The sequence below is a fragment of the Anser cygnoides genome, chromosome 5, assembly GCF_040182565.1.
Source record: "Anser cygnoides isolate HZ-2024a breed goose chromosome 5, Taihu_goose_T2T_genome, whole genome shotgun sequence".
Taxonomy (NCBI): domain Eukaryota; kingdom Metazoa; phylum Chordata; class Aves; order Anseriformes; family Anatidae; genus Anser; species Anser cygnoides.
The window spans coordinates 40,960,583-40,983,319 of NC_089877.1; the positions used below are offsets into that span (position 1 = coordinate 40,960,583).

The following is a 22,737-nucleotide window of genomic DNA, read 5'->3' on the forward strand; positions in this document are numbered from 1 at the left end:
GGAGCGAGGGAGGGCAGAGATCTGGATTTTATAACTACTTTTAATAACAGCCGTGGAGGATAAAACCTGCAGAGTTTTGAATAGCTTCAAAATCACTTCTCACCTCTGGTTTTGAAATCTCCAGCCCAATTATTTGTTTACTTGATAGTGCTAAAGTCTTATTCTCCATCATTATTTGCTTTCTAGTAAAGAACCAAAAAGAGCTGCAATCCAAAGGTAACCACACAACTAAATCACTTCCAGATGATAAGTCACACTCTGATGGTGAAAGCAGACTTTACAGTTTCAGTGTGCCAGGTAATATATGGCAGTCACCCAGTTCCTATTAGGTTTTTGTAACAGTATATACACATACTCTTTTTTTTTTTTTTTTTAAGTCGGATTAGGGTCAGCTAATAGCACATATGTATAATGCTTAGCTTGATTTCAATCAGAAAATCTCTCCCTCAAAAGAAAAGAAAATTCTTAAGCATCTATTATCCCCATCACTCTATACACAAAAATCATGTTAGCAATTTGTGACATTAAGTGTCCAGCAGTTCGAATAGCCAGCTTTAGGAGCACGGAGTTTAAATACCCTCCCTCTGTGTGCATGTTTGTGATGCCATCCTTGAGTACATGACCACTTCTTGCCTTTCCCACAGGATCGCTGCCTCTTCATTGCTCAGGATGAGCAGCATTCATTTATTGAAAAGCCATTCAATATTTTCCTTTCTCCATATGTTCAACATGTGGCCTAAAAGCCTACTTACCACAGATTAGTTGATCTTGATCTGAAGAAAGAGTTTTTAATTTAATTTGCAAAGCTTCGCATGGTCTTAATGACTGTAGTCTCTAAGCAGTTCACAAATGTGTATTTATTTTCAGATCTCCCTTATGATTATCATCCCTATTTTACAGCTGGGTAAGAGCTGAGAGCTGCAGTGATTTGGGGTGCTTTATTTAAGACTCCAGGTTCTAATTTGTCAGGGTACTTACCATTATGTAATTCTTTAGATATTCAGAGCAGAGCTCCCATTGAGTTCTGCTGCAGCTGCGAGTGCTCAGCACTTCTCCAGATCAGGCCCTGGAGTCTCAAGCCAGGTATCCACGTAACTGGGAACGTGCAATTAGTCACCATGTGTGTAAAATTTGGTGTAAGAACTTATTATCAGAGTAGAAGAGATATGTGGCAGAGTCAGGCAGGGTTGTATCCAGTTCTTCAGATTAGTATTCAACAGCTTTATGCAAGATGGTTTGCCCACTGGTTTGCCCTGATCAAATGTATTCAAAACGCATTATTGAACCTACAGCAAATGGATAGATATTGTAAGTAGACTACAGCACCTCTTACGCAATCCTGACTCATCTTGACAGAACCCAGGGCTGAGCACAGACTGACACAGTTTCTGTGGGAGAAGAGTACTTTCTTCTGCGAATAAAGATGTGTTCCCCATGCACATGTGCAAATGGGGAAAAAGCTGAACAGACAGCTTCAGCTCTGGCACTTTCCAACTTCTGAGTGTTTGTTTTGGCAGCTCACAGAGTTCTTTTAACAGAGTGTTTGTAGGTAATTTCCTAGGTTCTTAATGAAGCAAAGTGGAAAAACAAAATTTCTATTATGTGGCATCATATTAACACCTCTATGCCTCGCACTAGTGGGGTTAGCTTTTAGCTTCTCCATACGGACTTATCATGCCCTCTGAGTTGATGGAGTAATCTGTAGCAATGCAAAGTTGCCAACTCCTCTCTGGACCAGAGGCCACTTTTGCTGTGGGATGACATCGGAGCAGTGCCATGACACAGGGGCCTTGTTATCTGGAACGACTAGGGAAGGGGCCGCAGTCTCTTACAGATGTTTTTCCCCGCTAAGTCTGTGTTACACACCTCAAACCACACCTGTCCCATTTCTATTCCTTCTGCATCTCTGGATCCTTGTTCCCCACCACTGCTTTCTCTCACAGCCAGTTGCCATTCCATTTTCCCAGCCGGTTCCAGTCACCAATCTTCCTTTTTCTCTACCAGCCTCTTACCTGAAAGCGTTGGTCTCTCATGTCTGCTTTTCTTGTCCCAGTCCCCCTTAGGTCCCCCAGCCTAGCTCTCCACCTCCTGAATGCAGCTGCTTAGCTTCAGTCTTTTGCCCAGGTGCTCAGTTCAAAGCCTTATCCTCATTTCCACATCCAGCTGCTCTCTTATCACATTTAACACCCAGTCTTCATGTCTCTGTCTTTACCCTCTTCTGCTTTAGTCTCCCTGCAGCTACAGAGCCTCCCTATAAATGCTGAAGAAGGAAGCCTTCTACAGTGATAAAACTGCCTTTCATCATCCATGTTTCCCCTCCCTACTCCTGCTACATTTCTTAATTACATCCCTTCAGGAGGGTCCACTTACATTTTTACCATCAAAAATGAAGCATTTCTTTCCCATACATATATTCTTCTATTTCTGGAGGCAGTCTGTCAGGTTAATGTTACTTTTCTCTGGCTGGATAAATGCTTATATATGCACTGTTCTTTATGCCGATGCTGTGCTTAAGTGTCATGTAGCTTTTTAATGGTCTTTCAGCAGGGGTTTGAAGGAGAGGACAGAGAATTGGGGCCACCTCATGGATTTCTTTTTGAGCTACCTCTGATGAGTTCAGAACAGATACTCCTGCAAGAGTCTGCCAAGCCAGATGCTCCTGGGGGAAAAAAAGAAAAAATAGTAGCGGGGGGGGGGGGGGGGGGGGGGGGGGGGGAGGGGGGAAGCACATGCTACTGCTACAGGGCTCAACCTTTAAAAATAGTTTTAAAATTCGTATATGTTAAAAACTTTATCTTCAAGACAAGAAATAAGCAAACAAATATATACACACAGAGACACTGATACAAATACAGACAGCCATCCACTGTCACACATGCATCCTTATAATTCATTTTCATTTTAAATGTGGAGTTTTCACTTGGTTGGTCACTGTTGACAGTAATGGGAGTGTTGCTTGCAATAGGAGTGCCATACTGAGTCCCTCAGCATATGCAGAATTCATCTGTTATGTTTGGAAGGGTAGAGCTGAACTGATGACAAATATTTTCTTACAGATTTATTAACTGCAAATGTGATTTAAACTGAGGAGAAGAGGGGGGATAGCCCACACTGCCTGATGCCCCATAATTTCTGTTCATGCTTTTAAGTTTAGTCCATTATCCCTTGAAGTCAGGGGAAGGTTTGCACTGAACTGAAGAAGAGATTGATCACGTCTTCATGTGAGTCCTTCAGTTTGGCCTGTATTGAGTGATGGATGGGGTGAAGTACCGGACATGAGTAAAACTTTCTCTTGCCTGTGTAGTTCTCGTACAAGAGATAAGCACAGGGAAAGGCTGCAAACATGGTGGCATAATAATCCTCTGTTTTAAAATGGTATCCTATGTGTGTGGCTCTTACCCTTATAGACATATACATTCATAAATAAAGTCAAATATCAAAAAATATGCTGACTAGTAACAAGGTAATTAGTCAACCAAATGTTCCACAACTGTCATAAGGAGGAAGAAATAGTGATCTCAAGTTACTTCAGCCTGCCGTCAATATCAGGTTGGAGTGTGAGTATGATGCTAAACTATTTCATATGCTCTACACATGAAAATGGAGAAGGAAAGTGATGAGCTCTTTATATGCCTCTTTCCAAATAAATTTGGAGAAGAGCTTAGGAGGTTAAGCAGGTCCCAGGCGGTTTCTGCTGCTGAAATAGCCTATTGATGCTTTATTTTTCCCTTTAGATTTTCCACCACATTAAACATTTTAAACTACCAAATATTTCTTTTTAAAGGGGAATGGAATGAAAAGATGTCTTACATGATTTATTACAAATTCAGAGGGAAATACTCCCCTTGTAAATAGCTCTAAAAAAAATCGCATCATCAATTTAAATGTTGACATGTTTAATATTAAAAGGTCATATTGTACTGAATTTTCCCATTCAAATGAGCTAATTTCAGTGGGAACTGATTGGAGTAGGGGCTTGTGCTTTCTAGCAGTTGATCTATCTCTGGGTTTAATTCCCTGATTTTCAGTGCAATTGGCACTTAACTCAATTTTTCTGGGTCAAATTGGTTTACTCCATATTGCCTCTGCAAGTTCTTGTGCCGTAGCCAGTGTTTCACCACATTTCCTCGAGGGCACCATGCAGGTACCTGGGACTGAAACCTCTGCAAATCCCTACTGGTGCCTCAGGGACACACAAATGTCATGGTACCCAGGGGGACAGGATCAAGAGTGCCCCTGGAAGGGCCTTACCTTGTCCTTACTTTGGTCTCAGCACATGCTTTTCCCATTCCAGCTTTGTGCTTGGGCTCAGATCGGAGTTTTAGTTTTGCCACATGCAAGCAGGTTCCAAGCACAAAGCCAACTGAATTCATGTCATCAGCTGTGTCCTGGCTGGAAGTGTCCCCAGCGCTTCCCCTCCAAATGTCCTTCACCCTTCCAGCCCAGCCTTCCCCCACCAGCCCATGTAAAAAACAAATACTTGCGCTTCCAGAGGTGACCACCTCTGTACCAGAGCCAGCTCAGCCACTGGGGAAAAGCAGCATGCATTCCCCAAGCCACAGGATTCCCGGATGTTCAACAGTTAAAGCATCAAAACCTGTAGAGTACCTCTTATCACGAGCATGGACTAGATTTCCACTGAAAAAATAACAGTGTTTTGATTGTTTTATGTTTTGTTTATATATTTTTGATTTTAAAGTTCATGTTTATTCAGGGAATTTTTTGCCATTAAACTCAGTGTTCTGGAAAGAAATTACTTCATTTAGAGAAAATATTCAGCCCTTTTTCTGTCTTTCTGCTTCTATTCAATATGAAAAGGATATTGTAAGTGCATATTCAGCTGAATATGCGGTTTGGCAGTGAGTGGCTATTCAGCTGCCCTGCTTCTACCTCTGAGTTTATTCAGGTCATAAAAGAGACATATAAGCATTTGACTTAAGATTTATAGTTACATTAAATGTATCAGAAGCTTTTTGTACTTAATATAAAACACACTCTAGCAGCTCAACATTGCTTTATTCCACAATACAGTCAATATTAGACATGTTGCCTCCTGCAATTACTTACATTAATAGCCTCAGGAATAATGGAAAGTGAGTTAAATGTCAGTGTGGTAGATGTAAATAAGACTTTTCAGTACATGTCATTTTGAAATATTGCATGTCATGAAATTTGTACTTAATATTTCTCTATTTAGTAATTAAGCAATAACCCAACAAAACAAAGGACATCCTCACGTAAACACAGCATGGGTCAGACTTTGCTATAAATTCAATAAAGAGCTTGCCTTAGGAATTTAATTTAAATTCCATGGAAGATTCAACCCAGCCCTGACTGAGCGGGAAGGTGAGGTTATGGACCTTTACTCCTGCACCCCAGAAGCAGGCACGCAGCGTTACTCACCTCTGGGGCATGCATCAGTCCAGAACAGGAGGCTGAGCCGTAGCCATCTTCTCCACAATAAGCCCACAGGGAAGTGACCTCTGGGCTCCCTGAAGGAACACGGCAATGACAGGAACCCTGGGCAGCTCCCAAAGGGAGACTGACTCATTACTCACTCCTTTTCTTCTCCTGTGTTTTCCAGTCTGGATTGCGGTGGCTCTGTGCCATTCTCAGTCCTTTAACGTTTGTGCTTTCCCTAGGGATGAACAACTGCAGAAATCAAATAATGTCCTGCTCCCACTCCTGACTCCTCAGTGTCTTTATTGCCTATTACTTCTACTGCAGCTTAAGTGCAAGGCAGAATCATATCTGTTGTGATTATCGTTGCACAGAATTTACAGGAAGATATAGTTTTTTTTTTTCTTTTTAACAAAATACTACAGCCCTACATAAACAGCGTGTGGATGTGGTAGTTATAGCTACTGACCTCTTGGTGGCAGAATGGAGTCTATAATTATAACGTACTGAGAAATCAAAGGATCACAGAAAGTTGAGTTAAATTTGCCTTCTGATCTATTTGAAAAGTCTTCATTAAAAAGATAAATAGTAAAAATGCTGCCCTGGGACTAGATCTGGCATACAGTAATTGCAAACAGCTCTGAGCATTACACACGGTATGGCTCCTCCTAGTGAAACCCTGCACAAACAGTTGATGACTAATTTTCTTCCCTTACAGTACTTCCATCACGTCTTGACCTGTAGTTACCTAAAAATAAATAAATAAATAAATAAAAATTTGTACTTTTGCTTCATAAACAAACTTCTGCCTTCAAACGTGTCTGTTTGGCTGCTGCTGGCTTCAGTCTCCTTTGCAAGTGTGTGTTTGCCAGTTACCATTCACGCCATTATAAATCAAAGAACTGACTCAAGGAACTCCAGAGTGAAAGCATAAACTGCTAGAGTTTGAGTTAAACAAGACAATTGTCATCTGCTATAGAGTATAAAGCTACTTTCATACCTTCTGGTAGCTTCTACTCTCTCTGGAAAACAGAGCAGGTAAACCATAAGGCAGAACTTGTCCCTATGACTTCTAAAATAGTGTGCTTTGCAGTTGTATGGAGAAAATAAATCTTTTGTCTAAGCTATTTCATCTGTTTATCATTATATTTAATTGATATTTCATTCAGTTATCAAATATGATTTTGTGTAGCTAGTTTAACCAATTTTGTTCTAATGATAATTTAGTCAAAAATAAGTGCTGGCAGCAAAACTAGAAAATAAGGCCACAGGGAGAAAAGAATCCTCATAGCCAGTCAAATCAAAAGTGGAAATGAACAAGCAAACAGTTTGATAAAATTGTGAAGAATTCGTAACTTGCTACAGCTTTCTGGTGGGAAATTTTGAAAGTTTGGGTTCATTATAGGAGATTGAGAAAAGTTTCACGTTTCAAAGAAGGTGATTAAAATAAACTTTAAAGTATTCCCCCGACGTCTGTAGGAGCCGTTGACAAACAGAATCTATTTCTAGCAAAATAAATAAATCCCCATAGAAAAACAAAAATACAGCTAATCTATTTGTCTGTCCAATTTAAGGGCCTGTCCAGCCCAGGCTAAAATAGTATTTAAGTGAGTGAATTAAAGGCACTCTGCCCCAGAGCTGGTGCAACATCGATGTACAAAGTAACTTGCACATCTTTAACAAGCTCCCTGGCAGTTTGCTCAGGCCTTTTCCATGTTCTCTGTTTAGCTGGCTCTCTTACCTCTTCCACACAGCATGGAAAAAGAGTTGTTCAGGACTGAGAGGTGCTGCAGTTCAGAAAATAAATAAATAAATAAATAAAAATTGGTCAGGATTCCTTGCACAGGAGAGATTGCTTACAGTAAAAACTTACTTCTGTCCTGAAGCAAGAATAAGCCTCTGTCTAGATCGCCAGACATGAAGTTATGGAACTGAAGCAATGATGAGGCAAAATAAAAGAAATTTTTCCCTTGTTTCTCTGCACGTCTTCTTTCAGGCTGTTTAAAGAAACCAAGGATATTAATTAATTCGGTCTGCGGCCAGATCTCTTCTGTATCCTAAATCTGACAGCATATCTTTCCACAATTACTAAACTGGAAGCTGCCAATAGCTGAAGAAAAATGGATCGTAATCACAGCCCTCATACAGCAGGAGTAAAATGCTGTGACAGTCCTGCTGAGCAGGAAAAATCACTACTGGTGCAGAGATCAGGATTACACAAGTTGGCTCCTTTATTAATCTTTTAGGAACAAATCCTGAAATAATGAATAAATTAAAATCTGAGTTACAGTTGAGTGCTGGGTGAGATTTGGACCTTGAAAACTCCCCCACATGCTTGTTTGACTCTTAAGTTAGAGTCTTGCCACTGCCATCCCATTGCATTACCTGTGACGGATGCAAAGCTGCGACTGATGAGCAGTTATTCTTCCCTTACAATTAGGTAGGAATCTATTATGGAAATCTAGCTGGCTATTTCTAGACTTTCCTGAAATGATTCTCTAAACACAGCTGCCTTACAGTCATGGTAAACATTCTTCACAAAGGCCAGTTTGCTCTGCAGGCCCCAAGGAATGTGACAGCTTGATACCTGGATAAGCCTGGGCTCAGTTTCTGTTTCTACAGAAAAGCTGGAGTCTCTAGTGGATGTTGGTAAACAAACCCCGGAGCCATTGCTTGATGTGGCTCATAAGCTGTTACTCAGCACCTTGTAATATGGACCTGGATGTGACCAAAATGGCAGGCAGTAAAAAAAAAATAAATAAAAATATCTGTTTCAGAAATACTTGAGATAAATAATAGCACACAGTGAGCTGCTCCTGAAGATCTATGCCTAGCTATTTGGCTGTTACACGTGGCCTGGCTCCACTGCCCGGGCACCAGCAGCTGCAGCTGGTAATGGGCACAAGGCCTCTGCCCCAGTGTCCCCATACAGCTCTTATAGCCTTTTACAGGGTGGAGGGAGGGAGACTGGGACAACACTTGTAAGCCACTCCTGCTGTCACATACAGAAGGCAAAGACATTTTAATTTTTGGTGTCTGAAAGCTGAAGCCAGGTAGATTCAGGCTAGAAGTGGCATACACTGTCAGTACTGTTAACCACTAAATAAGTGCATTTAAAGAAGCATGTAGTTGCATAGGAGTCAGCGTCTTCCTAGTCCTTCAGTATCTAGAAATGATATGCAACAGCTCAAGCTGTGGTCCTGGAGCAAGCACTGCCTGGCAAAGTGCCGTGCTCTTTATCAAGGTGGTGAGGACCTGGATCCCTCTGAACTTGCTGCTGCTTTTCTGGGAGCTTCTGTTTGCTTTTGTGATGAGGAGACCATACAGGGAGTGTTGGAAAGGACTTAGGTGGAGAGCTATTATCGTTACTGCTGTAGGACCAATTCCACCTTCGTGACTAAGACTGAACAAGACTTACTGCCAAATAAGACACTACTTGCTTTGGTGCACGGTGGTGGAATTAAGCCCAGAATAAAAACACCTGGAAATCTGGGCTTGACTGTGCACGTGTTGGGCACCGTGTGGGAAATGCCAGGCGTGCCAGTGCCAGGCAGCCTCCACACCCACTGGCAGCCTGTAGCAAGCTGGGGACAGTGGGGCTCTGCCCACCGCTGGCCACAACCACGTCATGGCAGCAGCAGGAGGGTTTCAGTGCAGCAAGGAGGAGAGAGGCATTTCTCAGCCTTCAGGTCACTCCCTGCTGTGAATACAGTTTATCCCTTCTTTCCAGGGATGATGATTGTTTGTTCTTTGTGGACAAAGGATTTCTCACTCTCTGCATCCATTTCATTCAACGGTGACAACTTTCAGCCGGTGGAAGCCTTCCCCAGAAAGGCTTCAAACAGGTACCAGCACATCACCTCGGTGACCTTAACACACCAGTTTTCTGAGAGGACATCTTCCTTCCATGCACTATGATCGTCTGGAAGAGACTGTTTCTTCATAGATTATTGGGAAGATTTTCAGGTGTGTCCTCAAAGGCAGACAAACATAATGACCTGAAAAAAGAGGGCAAGAAATCAGATGAGATTTTTTAGCTGCTTTGAGAGCAGTCAGCTGAGCAGATCTTGGGAAGGACTATGGGTCTTCCTTAGTGTTGAAGGGCTGGTAAGGTAAAAAAAGGGCTTCAGGGACCGAGCCTGCTAGCAGAGAAGCCTTTGTTTCATTGTTGGTAACTGCAATCCTGCAATCTAGTGCAGTGTTGATACCAGAGAGGGAAAGCATGAAGTTAAAACTGTAATCCTGGGACTGGCAGAGGGAAGGAGGGCAGAAAAAGAGAAGCCAGCTCTCAGTGAGAGATATGCTGTTACTTTTGAAGCATATTAACCTTGTATCCTGTGGTCTTGCTTTACAGCAAATAAAGCAATCATCATCACCACCATTAATACAGGATGCACTTTATTTCAGGAAGATGCCACCATGGGCTGGATTAATGACAATGCCTGAATCTGTCGTTTTTTGTGGTTTACTAGTAATTTTTAAAACTGCGTGATTGACTCCGATATATGGGGGAGTGTTAGATATATACACTGCACTGAGCCCAGGATTGCCTTTACGCTGTGAGCAGAGATGTGGGAAGAGAGAGAGCGAGAGATAAACCTTTGGTATATGAATCCTCTCTGAATTACAGCGCCTGCAGCCCTGTCAGGGCCCAGCAGAAAGTGAACCATGCCCCAGTCTCTGAGTCTGCAATGTCCCATCCCAAACGCTGCAGATGAGTTTAATCACAGAGAGGCCTGGAGCGCTTTCCACATTGGAAACAACCAGTCTCTGTGACTGAAACGAAAGTGGAAAATTCCCAGCACAGTTAAGCTCAGAGACCTTCCTCCACCCCAACCGCCCAGAAAGCAAGGGTTATTCTAACCACACATCTGGGCCACCACACTCAGAGCGACTTCGGGGAGGCTGCCGAGCTGCTTCGCTGTTGTAAAAGAGAAGCCATGCTTTAAGAGGATGGTTAGCAGGCAGAAGGGGAAGCCCGACAGCTGTGGCTGCAGGAGCAGTGAGGGCCAAGTCATGCCGCAGTCCCTGCTAAATCCTGGTTGGGGGGGTCAAAGGTGCCGGCACAGCTGCTTCAGTGGTGCAGGAGCCCACAGCATGTGACCCCATGCACAGAGCAGTGCAGACCCAGCACACATGCACTCACAGACACGCACCAGGGCAGTCTGAGCCCCCCACCCCTGTCCCATACACCCCTACACATGCACACACACTGCCCTGTGCACCCTCTGCTCCCCAGGAGAGCAGTCTCCGAGAAGGCAGAGCAGTCTCTTTGGCCCAGCTGTGCCTTTCAAAGCAGGGGGGTACCTGTTACTATTCTTTTTAAATCACTTTGTGAAAATAGAGGATTTGAGGTTTACAGTTTGGCTGTAATTCAATGCTAGGACAGGCACCTTTCATTACCTGCCTGTTTCCTTCTCCCCGGAGGTGCTTTCCCAGGGCCCGAGAGAAAACACCCACCACAGCTGGGGGACAGATCTGCCCTCCGGGATGGCCAGGGTCCCCCACGGCACCAGGATCCCACCCTGAGCCCCCTCGGGACTTCCCAGTATCAGCCCCACAGCTGGGGCGTTTCGCTCCCAGGGAGATCTCCGGCGAGCAGGACGAGGCGAGTATTGCTCCAAATCGCTTAATCGCTCTTAAGATCAACCTGGCAAGAGAATAAGCTCAGGAACAGATAAATCTCCTCTTCCCTAAGGAACAAAGACGCCGAGCAGCCCCAGCTCTCCTGCCTCCCCTCCCGGCAAATTCAAGCAGCCCCGCAGAGGGCGAGACGTGGGCAGAGAGCTCATTCTCACGCCGGCTGTTTCACGGGGCTCGTGCGATGCGGACCCCTTTTTCCTGCCGTGCAAAGTGTAGGAATACTGTAGGAACGGCACCATTCCCCCGGGGCACCTCCCGCCTCGGCAAACCGGCAGAGCGGGAGCTGCCCCGCCCCGACGGGGAGGGAGGCAGGGAGGGAGCCCCGCGGCCGGGGCCCGGCACCCACCGCCCCTCCAGCCGGCATTTCGGGTCTCTGCTGGGAGAAGGGTCTCTCTCCAGAACAAATGTTTCCCTCTCTCTCCGTCCAAGCCGCCGCGGTGCCTCTCCTCGCCGCCCTTTCCCCATCCAGCTCAAAGATGCGGGGCGAGATGGGTAAAAGAGAGGCAGAAGCGGCTGCATTTGTTGCTTTTGCTTCTGACGCCAAAAGGGCTTTAGAGGTATTACTAGCGGCTTATTTCGGGAGTCCCAAAATACACCGAGAGAAAAATAAACGAGCAAGAACAAACGCGTTGTTTTAAGCACACAGTCGGGGAGCACCAGCGCAGGAGCCGGAGGCAAATGTTGCTCTGATTATTCCGGGAAAGGAACCGCCTCCCTCTCCCAGAAAACGTCCCGTTTCGTGTAAAACACAACAGCGCTGAAAATAAATATATACACATCTATACGCGTACAGAGCACGGCAGAGCAGGAGGCGGCTTTCTTGGCCCCGGGGGCTCTCCCCGCTGCCACCTCCCGCTGCCCCCTCCCGCCGGGCTCTCCCCGGGCTCCCCCCGGCCCGGCAGCCGCTGCCGAAGGCAGGGCAGAAAGGCTGTGGGCTTACACCGCGGCCAGAGACCTTCTCACCCGCCCGTTTTCCTCATTTTCCATTCGGTCGCCTTGGGCTGGCATCGGCTGGGTGTCGCCAGCGGTGCTGTCGGGCAGGAGAGCCCGCGGGGTCCCTTGGTGTCACCTGGGGACACACGGGGATGCTCGCCTCCAGCCTCCCCACCCGCGACTGGCCTTTCCCCGCCTATTCGCCAGCGCCCATCCGAGCCGTAATTTCCTTTCCCCGCTGATCTGGGGATCCCACCTGTCCCAAACCTTTCCTGTGGTCCAGCAAGCAATCACTCGTATGCATACAGCCGTATGCACATACCTAAAGGGGAACAACTTTAATTCGAATCTGTACATTTAAATAAAATACTCACCGGGCTATATAAGCATCAGAATTTTAGCTGGCTGTTAATAAATACGTCTCTGAAAGCCAAGCTAATGTTCATCTTTATTGTCTAAATCCGCACCGCATTTCCAGTGTAATCCTACCTCTTTTGTACCTTTTCTCTGAATAGCATGCTCAGATTTGTTTGTAAATGAGAAACTGTATTTTTTTAATGTGTGTAGGAACAGAAATACCGAAGGAAGGTAATAGGTTCAAACGTTTTAAAACATTTATATTGTTGTAGAAACCATCCACATTTTTTTAAGAAAGTTGTAGGCAAGTTAATATAGAAAGTTGGTCCCGATAGTGTTTTGTAACTTCTGTCATGCTGCAGCTCTCCAAATATTAGATGGTTGTTAATTTACAATAATAATATTCTAATAATTCAAGAATGTTGTAATCTACGATGATCTGATTCTTCTAAATTAAATTCCCATCCAGAACCAGACAATTATTTGGACTTGCAACTGTATTTACCAGGAGAGGGATTTATAATAGAAAAATGTTCGTTTGTTTCCCTTTCTTTTGATAGTCACAATTTACTTGCGGAGTTTATGGGTTAAAAACAACAGGGTAAAAAGGGCACCTCATTTAAAACCCATGGAAGCACCCGCCTTCATCCTACATTGTGTGCATACAAAGAATAAACAAACCCTTCGTGCACTAGGAAAAGGTAAAGAACAACGGGATGTTGTTGCCTGTTCTTTTCTATGCGACATTTCTTCTATTGCTCTTATTATATATAGCTGGAGGCAGTTTGCACCGAGGTGAAGAGATGTTTATGTGGATTCTGGCCTGATATGCAGAGGCTGAGAGGTTGTTCACAGTACTTGGGATGCTGATGGTACAAGGAAAACATCAGATACACATATGCGGTTTATATCAACGCACGAAAGCATCTGGATTGATTTTCCTAAATCTCTGCGCAAAGAGATACAGGCACCGATCGACGAACGTGTGTCAAAGCCGCACCTCGACCACTTCACCCTGCCTCTGCCCGGTGACCAGCGGCACGTTTGGCAGCTCAAGGGCCACTTGCCTCGGCTACGAACTGGTCTTGCACCTGGGTACCGAAGAGATGCTGTAAACCTCCCACTGCACTCCAGGCAGCTCCTGACGCGGCCTCCCATCGAGGGCACCCGTGGTTTGCCTGCCCTGGGGTAAGCACTGGCCTCTGCCACGCGGAGAAGCCCTGCTGCAGGGCTGCCGGGCTTTGCGAGCTCCAGCATCCCCAGCAGGGCTTCCTGGTGACCTTCGCAGCAGCTATACTCGGCGGTCTTGCCTGCAAACCTTCTCTTGGAGGCCTCGGCATCACCTTCCTTCCCATCACGTAGGTCCCTGCGATGACCTAAAACTCTCTGAGGCAAAGTGTCGCGAACGGGGACACGGCAGGTCTCATCCTTGGACAGGAGGAGAAATGCCACGGCAAGCCAGTCAGGCTGGGTGGGCGCAGCAGCCATCGGTCCCGGGGGCAGCGGCGGGGACGGGCAGAGAGCAGCAGCCCCCAGGGTGCCCTGCCGTCGGGGCTGCGGTGGGAGCCGAGGCCGTGGCACACTGTGCTGGGCTCTCTCGAGGGAGCCTGAGCCAACGTCTGAGTGCTCAGCACGCTGCTGTACGCAGCAAAAATCCCTCTCCTTCCTCCCTCCAGCTCCCTCACTTGAAATTAAACCAGGACAGTGCATGGGCTGCAGTGAAAACGATGTGGCAGCTCCTGGCAAAGGCCGGATCCAGCTCTCCAGCCTGGCAGCCGCCACCCGGGATGCTGCGGGACTCCCCTGCGTCTTGCTGCCCAGCCCCTGGTCCTGCTGCGCCCACTCCATCTGGGAGGACCGGGATGGGGGGGGGGGGGGGGGGGGGGGGGCAGCTGCGGCTGCTTGCAAGGGGTGGCTCCGGGGCTGGAAGGGGGCTCATAGGGGTTCATTTTGCTGGGCCCAGGGGATCGGAGAGCAGTGCTCGCGGCCCCTGGAAAAGGAGGGCTCTCGGAGGCTGCAAAATAACAGCGCGGTGGAGAAAGCCCAAACGTCCCCCGGCCCCGGCTCTTCCCTGTGTTATTTGTTATTGCTGCTTTTCGGCAGTAAGCGCACATCGAAGCAGCCACGCTCAAAAGCCGATTTCTGCTTCCGTTGATTTAAAGCCCAGGCAGAAAAAAACTCTCCTCGCTGAGCCTGCCCTGCCGCTCCCGGCCAGGCGTGGTGGGCAGAAGCGGGGGCACCCCGAGGGGTGACAGCGGCGGGGTCCCCCCCAGCGGCTTCGCGAAAAATGCGGCGTCTCCCCCCGCAAACGGGCAGAAGTTGCCGTGTATGACAGGGCAGCACCAAAGCCCCCGGATCTTTCCTTAAAACAGCCTTTCTTCTCCGAAATGTGTGTATTTAAAGTGCTCTTGTCCATTAAACCTTGCCACGCTGGAAATGCCCCGGCTGGGTTTTAGCCTCTCGGTTATTACACTGCGACTGCAGGCGAAAAATATCTTGCAAACGAAATCGAGGGGGGCCGGTGCGAAACGCGCCCCCCCCGGCTGTGCGGCTGCAGGGCCGGCGGCTGCTCGGCGGGACCCGGCCCCGCTCCGCTCCCGTGGGGCTGCAGCCGCGGTGGACGGCCAGGGCCTCCCCGGCACCGGAGAAGGGGCAGAGGGGGCTCCGGGGAGGGCACCTGGCCGGGTGAAGAGACGATTTCGATCCCAAACGCGCACACGCAGGGGGGAAGCGGGCAGGGCTCGACCCCGCACCGGCGCGCGTAGGCAGCGCTGAGCGTCCCCGCAGAAAGTTTTTAAGCCGGGGAGCCAGGAATTTTGTTTTGCTTTACAAGAAAACAGCAACCGATAGCGAACGCCACGCTCGATTGCGTCTTTGCAATGTCACGTCGCAAATGGCTTATTATCCCGTGCATTAATAACGTCGCTCGCCCTTTGGAAAGCGGGGCGACAGGCACGGTGCTGCCCCCGCCTTGGGGAGCCGCCGAACGCAGCTGCAAACCCGAGCAAGGCAGGAGGGGACGGGCAGCTCGGCTTGCTCCCTGCGGCTGCCTGTAGCATTAGTAGTGGTACTAGTATTGGTATTAGCGATTAATATATTTCTCACAACGAAATGGAAGTCTCCAGGTCGGAACGATAGTTTTTTCTACACGTTAAAATATTAACATGACTACAAATCTTCCAGTGTAGGCCAAAAATGTTCGTTTCTTCTAAAAACCTGGCCGCATTTCTTACCCTCTCAAGAGAAACGAACTCTGGGTTTTGTAATTAGGCAATGCAAAGGGAGACGAGGTTTCAGGGGAAAACGTTAGCAGCCTTTTTCCGTCGGAACTGCCTCCAGCCCAGACTTTGTCCCGGCGCGCACGGGCGCTTTTTGTTGCACCTGGATCAAGTGTCGCGGTCCTTCGGGAGCCGCGGACACCTCTGTCCCTACCCGCATGCAGACCTCGGCTCATCTCGGAGGTATCTCCTTCCCGGAGAGAATGGGCATCAACAACATTTACTGCGGACATTGCTGTATAAGAATGACGCTGAATAATACGCACATAAACGTGCACACATTTTTGGATAAGGGTTTTATGCCCCGCAGAAGTATGGAAACTAAAAACCCTTAAAGGTAAAAGACCAAGAGAAAAAGGACGCACTTTTAAACCTGATCAGAAAGGATAGCCGCAGTTTCGAAGACAAATATTCGCAGGGGAGGTTTAAACGAGGGAAAGGACAGGGGAACACCAAGCCCAGGAGGAACTTTCCGCCCCCGCGGAGCCACCTTCGGAGCGCGGTGCGGGTCGGTGCTCGCCGCCCCCGGCCCCGGCCGCCCCCCTGGGGCCGCCTCGACGGGACTGCAGCGGAGGGGGAGCGCTGCTCGCAGCCGAGGCCTCCTCCGCCGAAGCCGGGAGGGGAAGGATCATTATTTTGCCCCTGGAATTTCTGAGGCATTCGTTATAAATCGTCGGGCGAAGGTAAAGCCCTAAGGTGTGCAGGAGAGCAAGGCAGAGCGGCACTTGGCTTGTAGCTGGCCCTCGTAAAATACAGCCAGCAGATAAACAGGCATTGATTTGGGGCGCTGTGCAGGCGAGCTCGTAAATTCCCCGTGCTGCTGGTGGGTGTGCTGGGCTCCGCTGGAGCGGGCGGGCTGCCACCCCCGCTGCTCGGCCCCCCCGGCACCGGGCCAGAGACACCCCAAAAAGTATAAGCCTTCGGTATAAGCCTTCGCTTGCAGCGATTCCCTTTCCCCCTCTGCCTTCCACCTGCCGTGGCAGAAAAGAACGTGTGTTTGTGCACGTGTGTGTTAGCGAGAACTCAAACGAAAGCCACAAAGAAAAACAGCGTTCGGAGTCGGTGTTTCTGCTTTCTTACTCTAAAAAAGCTCGAAAACGCAAGTATTCCTGTAGGTGGCACTGGTACTAGGTGTTGTAGAAGTGAAGGCAGAGATGGAGAAAATTGCCTAGGAATTCCCAATTGGTTCCTATAATTTAATGCAGAACAATAGAGGTATTTTTTTCATTTACTCTAAATTCATGTAACATGTGACAAATGAAAACCCGATTGCTCTATTAGAACAAAATATGCTTTTAAAATCTGGCCCTCTGTAGCTTTATGGCCTGGTACATGAGAATTGTCTATTTCCCTATATGTCATTAAACAAATCCTAGTGCAAAGAGAAATTAACTCAACACCGCTCATTCAAGTCAAATGTTTACACCAGGAAAGCCCTAATGAGACACTGTCTGGGTTCCAGAGGGATTGCTAAGAACAAGTGGCGGCAAAGTTATTAAACCTGTCCAAGCTACTAACAGATCATTAAGAGCCACCACCACCAGCACCCCCCCGACCCTCCCAACCTCGATCTGAATATTCAAGCAGGGCAGGAAGGCGTAAGGCGGTGGCAGGAGGGATGCCGGGGGGCGGGAGACGCCGGCCGGCTCGGAGGGGCTGGGCTGGGGCAGCCCCCGGGGCTGGGCAGCGGGGAGGCACCGCGGGGTTTGGAGGGGAAGCTCTGTCCGCGGGACCTCGTTACCCCCGAGTCTTCCCCCGGTTTAGCACCGCTGCGCATTTGTTTCACCTGTTCGTCTGTTTTCAGTGCGGTACAGTGCAGTGCAGGAGCCTGCTCCTGCCTTCACACTGAAGGGTTATGGACGTGAGACGAGGGGTGTCCATCAGTCCACGTCAGCAGGGTCCGTCTGTCCCCTCTGTCCCCTGGGGGCGACAAACGCGTCGCATCCTCCCGCTGCCACCGCCTCCACCCGGGGGCACTTGACGCGGGGCTCCTGCGCTGTCACAGCCCTCGCCAGCTCCTGCCCCACAGCCCAGGTGTTTCCCAGCTTTGGCGTTACACGGGGGGACGGCGGGCAGGGCCTCGGGGGGCTCAGAGCCGCGGCCGGGACGAGCGCAGGAAGCCGCGCAGCGCCGAGCTGCGGGAAGCGCAGCCTGCGCACAAGCCCAGCGGGGCCCCGGGAAAATCCCAGGGAAGGCTGCCTCGATTTCTTATTAGCTTTCGTTTCCCTTCAGATCTGGGGGTCTGACACCGCCGAGGTGACTCCAAGACCTACCTGTGTTTTGCCCGCCATTGCTTCATAGGACTTGTTTTGTTTGCAACTGATGAAAATTTGTTAAACAAAACTTCATCCGATTACATTGCCATTCTCCGACCCGTCCCCGACGTCAAACCAATTTCTTAAAACTGCAATCACCCACACGCGGCACTGCCCGCCGCCCCCCAAGCCTGATTGAGGACAGGACAAAATCCCAAATTATTTCCTGGGTGTGTCGGAGTTGGTGCACGGATTTCTGAGCACGCTTGAATATTTTATTCATTGACTTAATGTAAAAAAAATCCCGTCCGGGATTCGCATGTCCGTCCGTACCTTGATGCAGCCATGTGTTATGTGAACTCAGAAGCACACGCGTGTTTTTTAGCGAGATAAAAGAAGGTAGCGGGCAGCAGTAACAGGAGAGAGGCGATGTCTGCCAACGAAAGATCGGCAACATGTGGCCGGGATCATTCCCACCCAACAGTTTTCCCCCGGAAAGGGCAGAACAAGTGGAAAGTCAAGCCCACCCCTGCAGAAGGGGGCAGCCGGGGGTCGCTAAAGGGCTCTGGGCTGCGGGGGGGCGGCGGTGCCTGGATTCCTTCTCCGGGCCGCTTCCCCAGCCAGTATCCACCAGGGACGTTTTGGAAGCGCATTTGTCCCGGGCTACGGGGGACAGGCACCTGAGAGCCGCTCGGTAGACGGCAGGGGCGGAGGGGGCGCGGGCGGGGGTCACCGAACCCCCCGCGCCCCTCTCTGTGGGGGTGCTGAGCTGCCACCCGCGGAAAATGAGAGTGATGCCTGCAGATCCCGTGGGGTTTTGTTCTCCCGCGTGGAGGAATGGCTCCGTGCAAAACGCACGCCCCGTGGCTCTCGCCTCTTTCTACACCGCGCAGCACCTTCGCTGCGGGATGGGTCACCTCCGGCGGGGAGGCACAGCTCTCTCCCCCCCTTCTCCCCGGGGCATGGGATGGTCTCTTGGAGGCTTTGCTGTCCTCTCCGTGCGCTCCCTCCTCCGGACACTGTGTGCGCAGTTAGAGCAGCCCCTCCTTGACACGGCCCGGGGGTGTCTCTGCCCCTTCACCTGCCTCAGCCCCACTTGCCCATGGCCTGGCTTTCCCAGATGTCCAGACCCCTCTCCGACACCCTCCCGCGTTGCCCCCATTCCAAGGCGCCCTTTGTTCTCCAAACTGCCCCCGTCGCTCCCGCGGGGATTTCTCTCCTCCACCGCGTGGCAGGGGCTGAGGGCAAGGCAGGACAACAACGACAGCCTGCGACAGCCTCTGCAACAGCCTTGCCACGTCCGTGTGGCTCTAAACCCCACCATACTGGACCCACACCTTCCCCACACTGGCTCGAGAAATCCTTCCACCCGACTTGCTCCTCTGGAAGGGTCTCGGGTTTTTTTCTACTTATAAAATGCGCTGCAGCAGGAGCGTCCCTCTGCCCTAACAGCTCCTCAGTAGCTGCCTCCTCTCGCGGAGGGAGAGGGGTTTAGCTCCCTTCCAGAAAAAATCATTAACAATCTGCAGCTTCAAAGACAGGCTGGAGGGGTGTCCCGTTTTGTTTGGCTGATTTCTTCCTACAGTGGGAGAGCAGAGGAAGCTGGAGACCGGCGAGGCACTCAATCACGCCAATGCCCTCCAGAAGGCCTTCATGGAGGAGGACGGGCCTTCCCTGCAGCCGACGGGGGGGCATGGGAGCTGCCCACGCCGAGGTGAGCCCCCCAAGCCCCGAACGAGGCCACCCTGGGACCGGAGCCCGGCCGGAGGGGCGAGCTGATGCCCCCATACGGGAAGGGCTCTGGGGATCACCCACCGAGGGCTCGGCCGAGCCCCCCAGCCCCGAGCCCTCTGCCTGCCGGGCCCCGGGGTGCGAAGAGGGGGGAGCGGGACACTTCCAGCGACCTCGGGGCTCCTCTGCATGGGAGCGGGGCTGCCCACCAGGGCTCTGCCTAAAAGGGGTCCGGGGGCTCCCGGTAGCCGGGGCTGAGGCAGGATGGCCTGGCTCGCTCCCTCTCTTCTGCACGGGGAAGCAGGGGCCGGGGGAGGGGAAGCCGGGTCTCAGCTCGCCCCTGCAGGGGTCTCCTTCCACCCCCAAGCGTTGCTTTGCATTGCCGGGGCACCCCACGGAGGGAGCGCCCACCTCAGGGCGAGCCCCCTGCCCCGCCACGCGTGCTCTGCCCGGGACGACCCCCCCCCCGGCCCCGCACCCCCCGCCCTCCTCTCCCTGCCGCCTTTCCCCTTCAATTCTCCAATTATTTCCTACCTGAAAAAAAAAAATTAATCTTTTTGCCAGGCAGGTCACCAGCGATCAACAGGCTGTTGTATATTACAATGTTTTCATATTCCTCTCGGCTCCCCCTGCCCTCTACCGACTCACTGTAGATGTGACCTTTGGTATTTCAGCCCACACTCAGCAGTTGAATGGAAACAAGTTGAGCACGTTCACTTCTGATAAACATTATCCTTAAACCACTGGAGACCCGAGCAGAGTAAACGAGCTTTTCCGACAGGACCACATCAGGAACACACATTGAGAAAGGGAAAGAAACCAAATAGCCGGGAGATCAGAGGCGGGGTGGAGGGGTGGGAGAGGGAAGGAGGGGGAACAGACAGGTTGGAGGACACCCCGCGGGAGGGGGGGGGGGAGAAAAAGACGCAGTTGTGAACACAATAGGCACAGATGGGGAGAGAAACTGCCCCGGCAGCGTGAGAGAGCAGCGCAGGGTCACGTCCGAGCATCACAGCGACCCTGGGGGAGAGCTCCGGGTGCGCCGAGCTCGTCCCCGGCCACAGGTCGCTTAGACCGGGCTGTAGCGGCGGCAGGGCAGGGGCCGTGCACCGGGGAGCCCGCGGGGCCGGTGCCGGTGCACCGGGCGCCGGGCACGGCTCGGCCGGGCGGGGAGCGGCGGCTGCGGGGAGAGCTGGCGTGCCGGGCTCCGCTCCGGGTCGGCGAGGAGCAAGCTCCTGGAGCAGGTCGGCAGCTCGATGAACACGCGCTCCCCTCCTTTGTTCAATTGCAGAATGAACTGAATTAGCTGCTGGATCCGGCTCCCACTAATTCAATACCTCCTGCCTTCAAAATATCCGGATGGGATATTTTTATAGGATGTGCGAATAGGGCAGCTCACGACGCCGAGAAAGACTGACTTCAACAAATGCCTGCGACTATCGCCTGCGAGCACTGCTTTCTAACGATGGCATTTGTGCGCATACGTGTCTTTGCGGTGGGAGCCCTTTGCTAGAGGTGATTTGATTTAGGTTTCGGAAGCACCGCAATTTACAAGTGTGATATGCTGAATTTGTAGCTCATGTTTCAGAAATAAACACAGAATTGCTAGAGAAAATGGTTGGTTTTGAACCTCTGCGGAGTAAACAGAGTATCTGCCGATATTGTGATCAAATAGATACATGCTGAGGAACCCCTACCGTCTTCTTGCCACCAAAAAACGCCTGCAACATGCCATTAATTTCTGGTCGATCTCCTGTAACATCCTCACTATTCCTCATTGGGCACTTTTACTGTGACACGAATCCAAAATCTAGCTCAAATAATTAGATTTCAATAAAATATCTCTTACAAATATTTCACCTAATATTTATACAGTGTTCATACACACCAGCGACATCAAATCCATATTTTACTCGCTGATGTTTCGTGCGCCGCGGTGACCATGTTATTTCTTTTCACGTTTTATTTCATTTATAGAGCCTGGATCTTCGAGAGTCTATTAAAACAAACAAACAACAAATCTCAGAAAAAAATAAAGAAAAATATGATAAATCTTTTGTTGGAGGTGGGAAGCCCGTGATTTCTGCGTGTAACGCGACGTACGTGGGATGTGTATGAGAGGCACACACACGAGCTCATAGATCGGGATCCGAACACCTAGTGCCAAACCAAACACGTCTTCCACATACACAAACACGCCGTGACCCACACGTACTTTAATTCCTACCAGCTTTGTCTGTTTTTCTTTTAACTGTTAATATGTCGCAGTGTCTTTGATATAGTCGAAATCAGCTGCAAGAGGCTGATGTTTTACAGTTAAGCTCAGCGCCACATTTAGTACGGGGACTAAAACGAAACCCGCGGAGGGCTCTGGCGGCCGACGAAGAGAAGCCCCGGTGGCTGGGAGACCCTGCCCGTCTCCTCCCGGGGCAGGAGATGCTGCAGCCGATGTCCCGACCTCTTTGCGGCTTCCCCCAGCAATAACCTGCCCGCCGCCGCTCGCTACCGTCTCCTGCACCGCCCGTGAACCATTCGTTAGTTAAAAAGCGCTTTATTGCAAAGGGGCAGAAAACAAAGAACGCCTCTCCCGTGTCTGCGAGCAAACGCGGGAGCTCCTCGCGGGTTTCGGCACACCCTCCTTTCCCGGCACCGGGCCGGGGAGGATCCCCCCGGCCGCCCCGACGGCTTTCAGCGGAGGGGGCAAGGCCAGACCGGCAGCAGCCGCGGTGCCGCGGGGCTGGGAGCCCGGCGCTGCGCCCTGCCCGGCATGGCCCGGCTCGGCTCGGCACGGCACGGCACGGCACGGCACGGCCCGCCGCGGCCCCCCGACGGCTCCCGTCCCCTCGGGGCTGCCCGCCCGCCCCCGTCCCCTGGCAGGGTGCTGCCCTACCACAGCGCCAGCCCCGCTCAGCACCGCCCCGGCATTAATTGCACTTGGCGTGCAACTTACCGCCAGGCAGGTATTAAATAGGCATTTCTATTGTACTGGGGACCCAGGTGCCGAGCACGCCTGCGAGAGGGAGCGGAAGGGCCGCCAGGCCCGTGCTGTCTGTCATCTCCCCTGGCCACTGGGAGGGCGGCTGGGCCGCCGGGCCGCCCCCGGGGGCGGGCTCGGGTGAGTGATGGGCTGAGGCGCCCTG

General features: G+C 50.5%; 1 long non-coding RNA gene across 1 annotated transcript; it reads right to left on the reverse strand.

The window, feature by feature from the left end:
* Positions 1-3,915: 3,915 nt before the first annotated feature.
* On the reverse strand, positions 3,916-22,617 carry LOC136790937 (uncharacterized). The gene is made up of 4 exons (XR_010831852.1): positions 22,548-22,617; positions 7,786-9,398; positions 7,274-7,397; positions 3,916-6,148 (listed from the first exon to the last, which is right to left on the reverse strand). It is a non-coding gene; the product is annotated as an uncharacterized lncRNA (long non-coding RNA).
* Between the last annotated feature and the right edge of the window lie 120 nt (positions 22,618-22,737).